This window comes from Gigantopelta aegis, chromosome 12 (genome assembly GCF_016097555.1).
Source record: "Gigantopelta aegis isolate Gae_Host chromosome 12, Gae_host_genome, whole genome shotgun sequence".
NCBI classification, from domain to species: Eukaryota; Metazoa; Mollusca; class Gastropoda; order Neomphalida; family Peltospiridae; genus Gigantopelta; species Gigantopelta aegis.
Window position 1 is genome coordinate 9,494,505 of NC_054710.1, and position 14,395 is coordinate 9,508,899.

A 14,395-nucleotide genomic window follows, 5' to 3' on the forward strand; every position below is an offset into this window, starting at 1 on the left:
ACGGGGGAAACCCCATTTAGACAATGGGTCCACTTATGACGTAATCACCAGAAACGAGCGCTCTGCCGACTGTCCTAGATACTATCCTATTTACACAAAATGTTGTTACTCGTGAAACCGAAATAACGAGATGGTTCTAAAAGTTTTATTTTTATACATGTATGGAATCGTGATATCGCTTCGTGTACGTAATTACGTTTATATGAGGCTTTCATTGTTAAATAAAATTCATAATTGAATTAGTGAGGCGTTTGTGTTATATTTGTAGTAATTATATGGATCTATATAATGTTCAGCGGAAAAAAGGTTCCTGTGCACTAAATGAATGTTTAAAAATTAGGATTTTTGTTTTTGTTTAACGACACCAATAGAGCCCACTGAGTTATTAATCATCAGCTATTGGATGTCAAACATTTGGTAATTTTGACATATAGTCTTAGAGAGGAAACTCGTTGTTATTATTCATTAGTAGCAAGGGATCTTTTATATGCACCATCCCACAGACAGGATAGCACATACCACGGCCTTTAGTATACCAGTCGTGGTGCACTGAATGGAGCGAGAAATAGCCCAATGTGCCCACTGACGCGGATCGATGCTATAAAACAAGATAAAACAAAAAAACTTCTGTTGTAATTTGTCCTAGATTCACCTATTTTTCAAGTTATCTGTACTGGATTACTAAACCGACCGCACATCAAGCGAGCGTTTTTTTGTTTGTTTGTTGAGACAATTCAGTTTAAAAGGTGATACCACCAAATCAGTTACATAGACGACAATGTGGCTAAACCTGCTATATGCACCGTGAATATAAATACTATTCCCCCTCGTAAATCAGACAAAAATAGGGATTAAGCTGGTAGTTTTTTACTAACTTATACTATACTATATTATACTACATGTGTATATTATACTGCCCTGCCCTGCCCTGCCCTGCCCTGCCCTGCCCTGCCCTGCCATGCCCTATCATATCCTCTACTATACTATACTATACTATACTAGTTCCACACACAAATTATTATATTTTATGTACATGTTTCCAGCACAGTATAGTAGTCGGTACATTAATACTAGTTCAAAATAATTTACAAGAATTTACAGGCCGGGTGAAACATTTTATAACAAACAGCGACACATTACCAATGGTAGGACTGGTAATGTTAATTAAATGTGCTATTCAAATTAACTGACCCATGGACATACTAATTGGTACACTGCTACCTAAAGCTCCAGTCACACTGTCAAGGATCAGGACGCCGGGTTAGCCATGGATACGATCCGGCATTAAATCCCTGATCAATCGTAGTAGTACTTGTATGTCATGTCCGTGAAAATTTTTAACATGTTCACAAATGCATCACGGATCGAACAAACGTAGTACATCCTTAATGATCCGTAGAAGAACGTAATAACCCGTTCTAATCCGTAATAAATCGTCCTTAAACCGTACTTATCCGTACTTAATCGTAGTAATCCCTGGCCTCAAGTCCCGGTCACACTGTCAAGGATCAGGACGTCGGGTTAGCCACGGATACGATCCGGCATCATTCGTGACAATCCGTTGTGGTCCGTACTAAACTGTACCGATCCTTAGTGATCCTTAGTGATCCGTAGCGACCCGTAGCGACCGTAGCGCTACCCGTTGTCAACTAACCCCTATCCTTAATAAGTGCGAGTGCGAATAATTTTTACATGCTCATATATCACTAGAGTTTCGAGCATGTCCGTCCCGGGGCCTGTCTCTGGATAGCCAGGGGCTTGTCCCGGGGCAGAAAAAAATTAGGCGGACAATTTTGAAATTTACATCCAAAAATTAAATAGTGGGCCTTTAAAATTTTGATGCGCATCTCTAATATAATTAATAAAGAAAATTCTACTCATTAAATTTGGTCGCTAGATTAGATTGGGTGGACAAAAAAGAAATTAGATAAGATCGGTGGCCTGACTCGGGATGAAGGGGAGGGGGGGGGGGGGGTAGAATTGAAAATGGGCAGAATTTTGAAAATAGCAATTAGTAAACAAAGTTAATAGAATTTAAAAAAAGAAGAAAAAAAAGTTACGTCAGAAATAAAAAGAACTGACTGCTCGGTCGAATATTTATATAATTTGGAGCATTTTAGAAGGACAGTCCAAAAATAAATAAGAGAAAGAAAAGAGGATCTCGGACTATTTAATAATATTAAAAAAAGAATATAATTTCGAGATAAACTTTTGAACGAAGGTCTAACAGTTTAAAGTCCGATCAATATGTCCATGTGAGTGGCCTCGTTAAGGCCGTTAGGGTGCACAGCTTGTAGGGACGAGATGGGTTGCATCCCGTTAAGAAAACCCCTAGATTGACAGTCGATAGACGTTGAAGGTGTAGTGCTGTGCTGAAATACAGATCTTGAGAAGCCGGAGGATACGAGATGGTATCACAATAAAACAAAGTAAAGTCTAGAAAAGAGTAGTAGGGGCCGCTTCCTATTTCTTCTTAGAGTTGGGCGGTCAACCTTCCAGTGCTGCTAGGACAGGCTCGGACATGTAGAGACTAAACGCGAACAACCGTGGCGTTCTGCAGAATGGCCGTCATACGAGTCATGAAAAATACAAGTCAACATAGTCAGACGGATAAATGACGTGGAGGCGAGGAATCTCGCTAAAAAAGAATCCAACCTGGTGGTGCAGACTGTCGAAACGAGAAGCGTTCCAGCATTCAATCAGTTCCAATGGCCGCATACATCCCAGTAGAAAACTTCACTTCATTGACAAAAACAACAAAAGCGAAGGATCCCCAAGTCGAGCCGCAAAAGCACGTGCAGTGTGCACAAACACGTCTTATCGCGACAAGCTGCAGACTAGGAATGTATCCTTAATAAGCCTTGGTTTATCTGTCGAAAACCGTAGTTAAACCGTGGCGCATCCATGAGGTTTTTATCCGTCGTGGATCCGGCCAGACGATCCTTGACAGTGTGATCGCGGCTTTAAGAACGCTAGCGTCCAACAAACTTTTCTGTGGCGCAGTGGTTAAGCCATCGACCTACAGGCTGGTAGGTACAGGGTTCGCAGCCCGGTACCGGCTGCAACCCAGAGCGAGTTCTTAAGGGTAGGTGTAAGGCAACTACACCCTTCTTCTTTCTCACTAACCACTAACCAAGTAACAACTAACCCACCGTCCTGGACAGACAGCCCAGATAGCTGAGGTGTGTGCCCAGGACAGCGTGCTTGAACCTTAAGTGGATACAATCACGAAAATAAGTTGAAATCAATCAATCTGTTTAATAAATAAATTGCAGTTTGCACCGTTAGGCTCGCAATATTGGGAATATTTCATTCAAATTATGTGTAACTATTCAGCCGAACTTGTAACCATTATTGACTGTTTATTAAAGCACACGAATGCCACAATCATTGACATGTCAATATAATCTGTTTGTCGTGTAGAAAGCAGTATCAGCTTACAGGAAGTAGTTGCGGTTAACACGTCACTGAAGACACCGAGACGTACAGAAAGGCGCCAAAGGTAACCACTTGGAGATCCGAGCCCACACACGACGTGTTTCACATCACACGTGGGTCAACCTCAGACCACACACAGACTCGCTACCAGCCTTGGTGATGTTAAAAGTTTTGTTTTCTTTAACGACACCAGTGGAGCACATTGATAAATGAATCATCGGCTATTGGATCTCAAACATTTGGCAATTCTGCAAAACCTATATTAGCTCGGCCATTTACCTTTCGACCGACCGTTCAAAATTGCGCCAAATTCCCTCAATCAAAATTGCGCACCTTTTTCTCTTTGGCATTTAACTGCTCCATTCAAATTCCATAGCACCACCACCACCCCCACCCGCCTGCTACCGATTTGATCGGGCTGCTGGTGCTCCCTTGCACCTGCCAGTGCAGGCGGTCCCTCCTCTCCCCTCCCCCACCTTTCCTGTCATGGACGGAGGAGCCGGCTCTTATGCCCACGACAGGCGTGCGCTACAACAGCTTGTTCTGAATGTGCACGTAAAACCCTATGAGTATGACATGACATGACCGCTACATTTTTCCTAATCAGCAAGGAATGTTTTATATGCACTTTCCAACAGACAGAACAGCACATACCACGACCTTTCATATTCCAGTCTGGAGCGAGAAATAGCCCAATGGGTCTACCAACGGAAATCGATCCTAGACCGACCGTGTATCACCCTCAGTCCTAGGTTCGCATCCTGGTACTGACTACCAGTTTTAACGATTAAGCGGACGTTTCTCTCACTAACCAGTAGATACTGAAGTTGCACAGGTTGCACAGGTTGCACCCCACCCCTGAAAGCCAGTAAGATGACTTATTAAATGTTAAAGGAAGGAAGAAAATGTTTTTATTTAACGACGACTCCAATACATTTTATATATGGTTATATGGCGTCGGACATATGGTTAAAGGGACACACCCTAGTTACAGTTATTTGTTAACCATTACGGCGTTGTTTTTCGCTATTAAACCCCATTTTTAACAAATAAAATTGCACTTTACTTACATTTTATTAGTTAGAATACACATTTCCATTCACCTGAAGTGCTTTTTGGTAATCCTGATGTTTGTAAAACCACGAAATGCTATCGAGAAAAACATGTATGTATGTATACATACATACATACATACATACATACACCCCCCCCCACACACCCCCCCCCCCCCACCCCCCACCCCCACCCCGCTTCTGGCTGTACTTCCTTGTACACGAATGTGTGGGTGTAGCCAGAGTACTCTGACTGAAAGAGAGCTAGACGGACATTTGGAAGGTTATACGGCAAATGTCCGTCTAGGTCTTTTACAGTCAGAGTACTCGGGCTAGTGTGGGTTATCCCCTCTTATCCCCCCCTCCCCCCCCTTCCTATCCTGGAAGGAGGAGCCGGCGAGAGTACATTAAAGAGACATTCCTGAGTTTGCTGCAATTTTTAAGATGTTATCGACTAACAGAGACTTTTTAACGATTGTAATTACATATCAATTATATTTTCCTGCATAACATGTTAGTGGCTGTATATTAGACGTGTTTCTGATCGTTCTAATATTTGTACTAGGTTAAATTTCATTTTATTTCCTAAAATCCAGTTTGGGCGGGATGTAGCTCAGTGGTACACCGCACGAATGGTGCGCGATCGATCTAGGATCGATTCCCGTCGATGGGCCCATTGGGTTATTTCTCGTTCTACCCAATGCTCCACAAATGGTATACCAAAGGCCGTGGTATGTGTTATCCTGTATGTGGGATGGTGCATATAAAAGATCCCTTGCTGCTAACTGAAAAGTGTAGCCTATGAAGTGGGGGTTTTCTGTCAATATCTGTGTGGTCCTTAACCATATCGTCGGCGAAATGACAAAAGGTCGTAACTAGGCTTTTGGCGTGAAATCACTTTTTGGAATTTCCAGAGTTAGAATGTTCATATTCTGCTTTTGTCAAAAGATCGTAACTATCGGCCTATTAGAAAGTGGTTAACTGTCACATGACAAATAGTCGTATTATAACTGGTCCAAGAAACAAAATGACAAAACGTATCTACAAAGCGAGAAGCTAGAGTGTGGACATGACGCTCAGCATTGCATTATGTTCACACATTACATGGATTATGTGTAAATAAAACCAGTTAATTACACCTGATTGTATGTGTATTTAATCCATGTATAGATTTTGCCTCAAATGTAGTTAATTCTGTGTTAAATTCTAGATCAAAATGTCGTAACTGACATTTTCAACGACATTTCAGGTGTAAAATGTAGTAACTACATTTGTAGACCTGACACCCACTATTAAGTAGTTATCACTATTAACTGTTAATATGTTTGCATAATAACGACTATAACAAAATAACGTATTTTTCGAAAAATATTCAGGTTTTTTGCTCTCCTGTAAAATTTTGAAAAGTGTAGTTACGAGGTTTTGTCATTTCGCCAATGATATGTCTGACGCCATATAACCGTAAATAAAATGTGTTACGGGCGTTGTTAAATTAAACATTCCTTCCTTCCTTCCTGTATAGGGACATTCCTGAGTTTGCTGCAATTTTTAAGATGTTATCGACTAACAAAGACTTTTTACGATTATAATTACATATCAATTATATTTTTCTGCATAAAATATTAGTGGCTGTGTATTGAACGTGTTTCTGATCGTTCTAATATTTTTACTAGGTTAAATTTCATTTTATTTCCTTAAATATATTTTTTCGTACGTACGAAATTATTTGAAGACAAAATCCAGTTTGGGCTTCTTACAAATATTAAGACGACCAGAAACACATTGAATATACAGACATTGATATCCTAAACCAAAAAATATATTTAATATGTTTAAATGGTAGAAATATAGTATTAGTCGGAAACATTTTACAATGCAGCAGACTCAGGAATGTCTCTTTAAATCCTATGACGTGACTTGACCTGCTTGTATATTCTTGGAAAGGTTTCAGTTGTAACTGAAATAAACTATTTTCTTACATTTGCCTACCCCCCACCCCCCAACAAAACAAAATCATAATCATAAATAAAAAAATAAAAAATAAAATAAAACAAAAATACTAATACTAATACTAATAATTTTAAAATTGTAAGGTACTTTGAACGACGTCAGATAAGACGTGAAACAGCACTTTGTTATGCGAGCGGAAAAGAGTTTCACCACAAACTCGACAGTCCGGGTACTACCTGATACCAAATTACAAGTTCAAATATTTGCTGAGCAGAAACCTGGTCTCTAGTTAAACATAATGTTGGACTGCAGCGAGCTGCTTTCACTTGGGGGGGGGGGGGGGGGGGGGGGGGGGGGGGGGGGGGGGGGGGGTTACATCTTAGGGGAGGGGGTGAGCATACTTAATTCTAAGTAACACATTCTAAGTGACGGCAATCGTTTGTTTTTTGTTGGGTTTTTTTTTTAAAGTTTGTTTTGTTTAACGATAACACTAGGAAAATTTGACTTATTAATCATCGGCTATTTGGATGTCAAACATTTGGTAATTTTAACAGTTTTAGAGAGGAAGCCCGTTACATTTTTTCATTAGTGGCATGGGATTTGTCATATGCACCATCCCACAGAGAGAGTAGCACATACCACCGCCTTTGATAAACCAGTCGTGGTGCACTGGCTGGAACGAGAATTAGCCCTAAGGGCCTACCGACGGGGATCGCTTTACCACTGGGCTGCGTCCCGCTTCTTGACATACAATAGCCGATGATTAATAAATCAATGTGTTCTAATGGTGTCGTTAAACAAAACAAAACAAACGTCCCGCCCCTTTTTAAAATAAAGATGCCCAGAGGCATATTTTAAGGGCAATTTAATGTTGTATATTATGAAGGATGAACTTCTTTTTTCAAATTTAAAAAAAAAAAAAAAATTAAGTCATTAAAAACAGAACTTGAAACGGGCGGAGTGGAAAAAAAATAAAGACAGATTTTGTTTAATGATGCACTCAAAACATTTAATTTTAATTACGGCTATATTGCGTCGAACATATGATTAAGGGCCACCGTGCCGGACGTAATCAAAGAGGAAACCTGCTCCCGGCGCTTCATGGGCTACTCTTTTCGATTAGCAGCAAGGGATCTTTTATATGCATCATCCCAGACAGGATAGTAAATATACCACACCAGTGGTGGAGAACCGGTTATAACGGAAAGTTAGCCCAGTTGGCCCACTGACGGGGATCGATCCTAGATCGACCGCATGTCAGGCGAGCACTTTACCACTGAGCTAAGTCTCACCCCTGACGGGTGTGTTTCCACGGGCCCCTATGAATCCGCCAATGAGGCAACGCCCCCGCCCATATCTCCCATCTGACTCCAGGTCAAACATAATGTCAGTCAGCTGCGCAGTCTGATTGAAATCAGTATTTCAGTTAATGAATGATTGTATGTTTGACGACACCCCAGAACAAATATACATATCGGCTATTGGGCGTCAGAACTGGAAATTATTATCATTTACATCAAGAATTAAAATTATTTCTTACACACCGTTGGTGAGAACATCATTCGTTATTTTTTATAACACATACTTGTTTACACATGTACGTGTGTTAACAAGTTAAAAACATACGACTGGCTGTTCTAAGGTGATGACTAGGTCACCAATGTCATACATCCAAAGAAAAAACAGCACTATCAAAATCGATTACACTGTGACGTATAGTCAACCTGACAATCATTCGTCTGTAACTCATAAGTTTGCAACAAAGTGAAAGAACTAAAAATAACTTTTAGCCAAAAGAGATGTTAAAATTTACTTAAAACCAGTTTTTGAGGATATGTAAGAAATAGAATAATACATTCGTGTCCGTTAGATATCATTTATTTTACAACTCGTTGTTTAAAAACGTATCAAACTCGCTTTCGCTCGTTAGAAATATTTTAAAACAACTCGTTGTAAGATAAATGTTATCTAACGGCCACTCTTGTATTATTCTCTATATAATTATGTAAACCCACAGCGAACATAGCTGTGGGGAAACGTATTATAATACAACATAAATATCAAGGTAAGTATATTTTAAAACTTAGTATAGAAATCAAACCTCTTTTTTTTAAACTTTGAAATTAATTCTGGGTGGAGTTTAAAAGATAACAAAACATTTCTGTTGGCAAATATATAGTTTCTCGTCGGCTTCTGGTGATTACACTCCACCAAACTATGGCGCACAGTCAGTGTGCACTGACAATGTCCACACTGAGAAGGAGGGTCCCTCTTTAAAATAAATGAATGCGTCCAATGTGTGTGTCCGATGCGAGCATGACTCATCCTTTCTGCACTTCCTGTAGGAGGACTGCCACTCTCCCAGGACTGTCTTGACAGAATGAAGCTTGTTCGCGATCACGCCACCCCAATCATCTTGCCATGTCGAAAAGATATATTGGCTAATATGATATTTAAAATCACAGATGGGGATACCAACACTGACAGGGGACACATTCAAAGCAGACTTGGCAGCAAAATCTGCCTTTCCATTGCCCTTAATGCCAACATGGCTGGGTACCCAACAAAATATAACATCTTTATTGACAATGGATAAAAAGACACACTTTCGTATCACCATCCCAATCAAGGGATGCTCCAAATTCATGTACTATAAAGCTTGGAGACACGAAAGTGAGTCTGTAAAAATAATGTATTTGAATGCATATGAATCCATAATCTGTTCTAGGGCTTTAAAGGCATACTGTCACAGATTTAAGGACCTCATTTCTCTAAAAAGTGATAATAAATGATAATTACATTAATGTTTGGAAACCAAATCTATTTATCGCATTACCATAACTGAGCCATGATGGAGTAAAATCCATGTCAACCCTCTTGGCAATATTAGCTGTTGAATTATGGACCATTGCTATAATTCAATTATTTTTACAACATACCATTAGTAAGTGGAGTATAGTGGTTACATAGATGGTTGAATAAAATACATTTAGGGACAAATCAAATTTATATTTGTTTAGGTAATACTTTGTTAGGCCATTTATTAGGTCAGTGGTCTGTGACAGTATGCATTTAATGATTGCCCAGGTTTCAGCAGTAAAGATGGATGCTGAATCGAGCAATCTCATGGAAAGTAATGTGTCTGATGGAAACAGTGTAGCAGAATCCACAAAATTCCCATCTCGGTGATCCGTCTGTGTGAATGGGGATGTAATCACGATAACTCTCTTGGATTTCCACAAAATGTTGTTTGGATAACTGCATCTGTGCCATCTTTCTTCAGATACACAAGATCGAAGAGAATTTTTGGTTTGATACACCAAGGTGGTAAAACAAAATATGAAGGCGTTTCCAAAATGTCCGTTAAAATCAATGTTGGAAACTGATAAAAACTGCTTAAAGGAACACACCCTAGTTACGGCTAGTTGTTAACCATTACGGCGTTGTTTTTTGCTATTAAACCCATTTTTCACAAATAAAATTGCACTTTACTTACCGTTTATTATTTAGAATATACATTTCCATTCACCTGAAGTGTTTTTTGGTAATCCTGGTTTTTGTAATACCACAAAATGCATTTTTTGTATTTCATAAATCGCACACACGTCTGAGAAAAAACCGTTGAGCAGACAAGGTCTAATCTATTTTTAGAGGGGATATTTCCATTTCAATGTCACAGACGTTGGTATATCACGTGACCGTTATCATTTTGGTTCGGTTTGTTTTCTCGTGCACGGTTCGCGCAATCAACATCCGATTTGTTGTTGTTCATATGTGAGATTTATCTTCACAGTTCGTGAACATTTTCAGTAACAATAAAGTTCAGACAAGTAAGTGTCTCAATACAAAACGTTACAAACCCTTAAAACCAATAATTTTGCTAAGTCTTACGATATCTGGAGAGGGGATACAACCAGGACAGAACAGCTGGAACATGTCCAGGAGAGGTGAAAGAAACGCACCCCAAGTCTGTGAAATTTGTCGTGACGTAGGCACTGTTGTGCTTCGAGCGACATCTACCGGTGACATCAGAATACTAACTTTCAAAATTATTTCAAGCAATTGGGACATGGGGATTCCCATGGTATTTATCGATATAAAACCTGCTTTTTCACTCCATTTGATAAAAACGTGATCTAAGTGTGTTACAGGTTTGTAGATTAACCAAATTATAATTTATTTTCGCTGGATGGAACTAGGGTGTGCGGCTTTAATGCGAAGACCAAATGTTCGAATGGCATTCGGCTTCGCATGAAGGAACTTCATATATTTGTTATCAAACATCACATTATGTGCAGGATGTTTGATTTAGTTAAAATAGCATACTGCAGAGAAAGCTGTACACGTCTAGCACATAAACTAGATTCGTGTCCATCAACATACAAGCACTCCACAGATGTTCTGAAAGCACCAAGTCGCAATCTAATTAAAATTAGCTCCACTATTACATGTGGATCTGATGGAAACAGTGTAGCAGAATCCACAAAATTCCCATCTCGGTGATCCGTCTGTGTGAATGGGGATGTAATCACGATAACTCTCTTGGATTTCCACAAAATGTTGTTTGGATAACTGCATCTGTGCCATCTTTCTTCAGATACACAAGATCGAAGAGAATTTTTGGTTTGATACACCAAGGTGGTAAAACAAAATATGAAGGCGTTTCCAAAATGTCCGTTAAAATCAATGTTGGAAACTGATAAAAACTGCTTAAAGGAACACACCCTAGTTACGGCTAGTTGTTAACCATTACGGCGTTGTTTTTTGCTATTAAACCCATTTTTCACAAATAAAATTGCACTTTACTTACCGTTTATTATTTAGAATATACATTTCCATTCACCTGAAGTGTTTTTTGGTAATCCTGGTTTTTGTAATACCACAAAATGCATTTTTTGTATTTCATAAATCGCACACACGTCTGAGAAAAAACCGTTGAGCAGACAAGGTCTAATCTATTTTTAGAGGGATATTTTCCATTTCAATGTCACAGACGTTGGTATATCACGTGACCGTTATCATTTTGGTTCGGTTTGTTTCTCGTGCACGGTTCGCGCAATCAACATCCGATTTGTTGTTGTTCATATGTGAGATTTATCTTCACAGTTCGTGAACATTTTCAGTAACAATAAAGTTCAGACAAGTAAGTGTCTCAATACAAAAACGTTACAAACCCTTAAAACCAATAATTTTGCTAAGTCTTACGATATCTGGAGAGGGGATACAACCAGGACAGAACAGCTGGAACATGTCCAGGAGAGGTGAAAGAAACGCACCCCAAGTCTGTGAAATTTGTCGTGACGTAGGCACTGTTGTGCTTCGAGCGACATCTACCGGTGACATCAGAATACTAACTTTCAAAATTATTTCAAGCAATTGGGACATGGGGATTCCCATGGTATTTATCGATATAAAACCTGCTTTTTCACTCCATTTGATAAAAACGTGATCTATGTGTGTTACAGGTTTGTAGATAACCAAATTATAATTTATTTTCGCTGGATGGAACTAGGGTGTGCGGCTTTAATGCGAAGACCAAATGTTCGAATGGCATTCGGCTTCGCATGAAGGAACTTCATATATTTGTTATCAAACATCACATTATGTGCAGGATGTTTGATTTAGTTAAAATAGCATACTGCAGAGAAAGCTGTACACGTCTAGCACATAAACTAGATTCGTGTCCATCAACATACAAGCACTCCACAGATGTTCTGAAAGCACCAAGTCGCAATCTAATTAAAATTAGCTCCACTATTACATGTGGATCTGATGGAAACAGTGTAGCAGAATCCACAAAATTCCCATCTCGGTGATCCGTCTGTGTGAATGGGGATGTAATCACGATAACTCTCTTGGATTTCCACAAAATGTTGTTTGGATAACTGCATCTGTGCCATCTTTCTTCAGATACACAAGATCGAAGAGAATTTTTGGTTTGATACACCAAGGTGGTAAAACAAAATATGAAGGCGTTTCCAAAATGTCCGTTAAAATCAATGTTGGAAACTGATAAAAACTGCTTAAAGGAACACACCCTAGTTACGGCTAGTTGTTAACCATTACGGCGTTGTTTTTTGCTATTAAACCCATTTTTCACAATAAAATTGCACTTTACTTACCGTTTATTATTTAGAATATACATTTCCATTCACCTGAAGTGTTTTTTGGTAATCCTGGTTTTTGTAATACCACAAAATGCATTTTTTGTATTTCATAAATCGCACACACGTCTGAGAAAAAACCGTTGAGCAGACAAGGTCTAATCTATTTTTAGAGGGGATATTTCCATTTCAATGTCACAGACGTTGGTATATCACGTGACCGTTATCATTTTGGTTCGGTTTGTTTTCTCGTGCACGGTTCGCGCAATCAACATCCGATTTGTTGTTGTTCATATGTGAGATTTATCTTCACAGTTCGTGAACATTTTCAGTAACAATAAAGTTCAGACAAGTAAGTGTCTCAATACAAAACGTTACAAACCCTTAAAACCAATAATTTTGCTAAGTCTTACGATATCTGGAGAGGGGATACAACCAGGACAGAACAGCTGGAACATGTCCAGGAGAGGTGAAAGAAACGCACCCCAAGTCTGTGAAATTTGTCGTGACGTAGGCACTGTTGTGCTTCGAGCGACATCTACCGGTGACATCAGAATACTAACTTTCAAAATTATTTCAAGCAATTGGGACATGGGGATTCCCATGGTATTTATCGATATAAAACCTGCTTTTTCACTCCATTTGATAAAAACGTGATCTAAGTGTGTTACAGGTTTGTAGATTAACCAAATTATAATTTATTTTCGCTGGATGGAACTAGGGTGTGCGGCTTTAATGCGAAGACCAAATGTTCGAATGGCATTCGGCTTCGCATGAAGGAACTTCATATATTTGTTATCAAACATCACATTATGTGCAGGATGTTTGATTTAGTTAAAATAGCATACTGCAGAGAAAGCTGTACACGTCTAGCACATAAACTAGATTCGTGTCCATCAACATACAAGCACTCCACAGATGTTCTGAAAGCACCAAGTCGCAATCTAATTAAAATTAGCTCCACTATTACATGTGGATCTAACACCAGCCAGTTGGAGCTCATGTCCACCAATCAAAACCTTACTTGCATAATCATGCCAGTGATTTAAAAATAATTTGAAAACATTCCGAATTATCCTAATGGGTATACGACATGTTTTGTGTGAATTACGAATGCCTTAACACATGTTTTATTTGATAAAATAAATAATTTGTAATGTAAAACTGAAGACTGATTTAGTTTTTAGTTTTTTTAAACAAATAAATAATTTGTAATGTAAAATTGAAGACTGATAACCCACCCCGTACGTATTGGTATGGTTCGCTGTACTGTGGCCACTAAAATAGACTCGCCCGATATTTTTAGAATTTGTATACTCCCAAATAACGTTATAAATTGGTCAATATTTAAATTATTGACAGACGAAATGTTACTTGGACATTGGAGACTACGCAGTGTTGTTAGCAATCTGATTAAAATTAGTTCTACTGGTCTAAATAAGGCATTCGTAATTCACATGAAAGTTTGAAACATGTCGTATACCCTCAGGATAATTCGGAATGTTTTCAAATTATTTTCAAATCACTGGCATGATTCTGCAAGTAAGGTTTTGATTGGTGGACATGAGCTCCAACTGGCTGCTGTTAGATCCACGTGTAATAGTGGAGCTAATTTTAATTAGATTGCACCAAGACAAAGCCTAATTAAGTGCCTGGTTGTGTATAGGATCTAGCATCTGCAAATAAGATATGTGTGCCGACCCGCAGACAATGCATCAATGCGTCAAGTTTTGATCTCACTAGAGATCTATACAGACGGAGCATAACCTTACGATCTGCTCCCCATTCAGTCTTGCTAATGACTTTTAAATATTGCGGGTCTTTAATCCCTCTTTTTTAACATATTGTAAA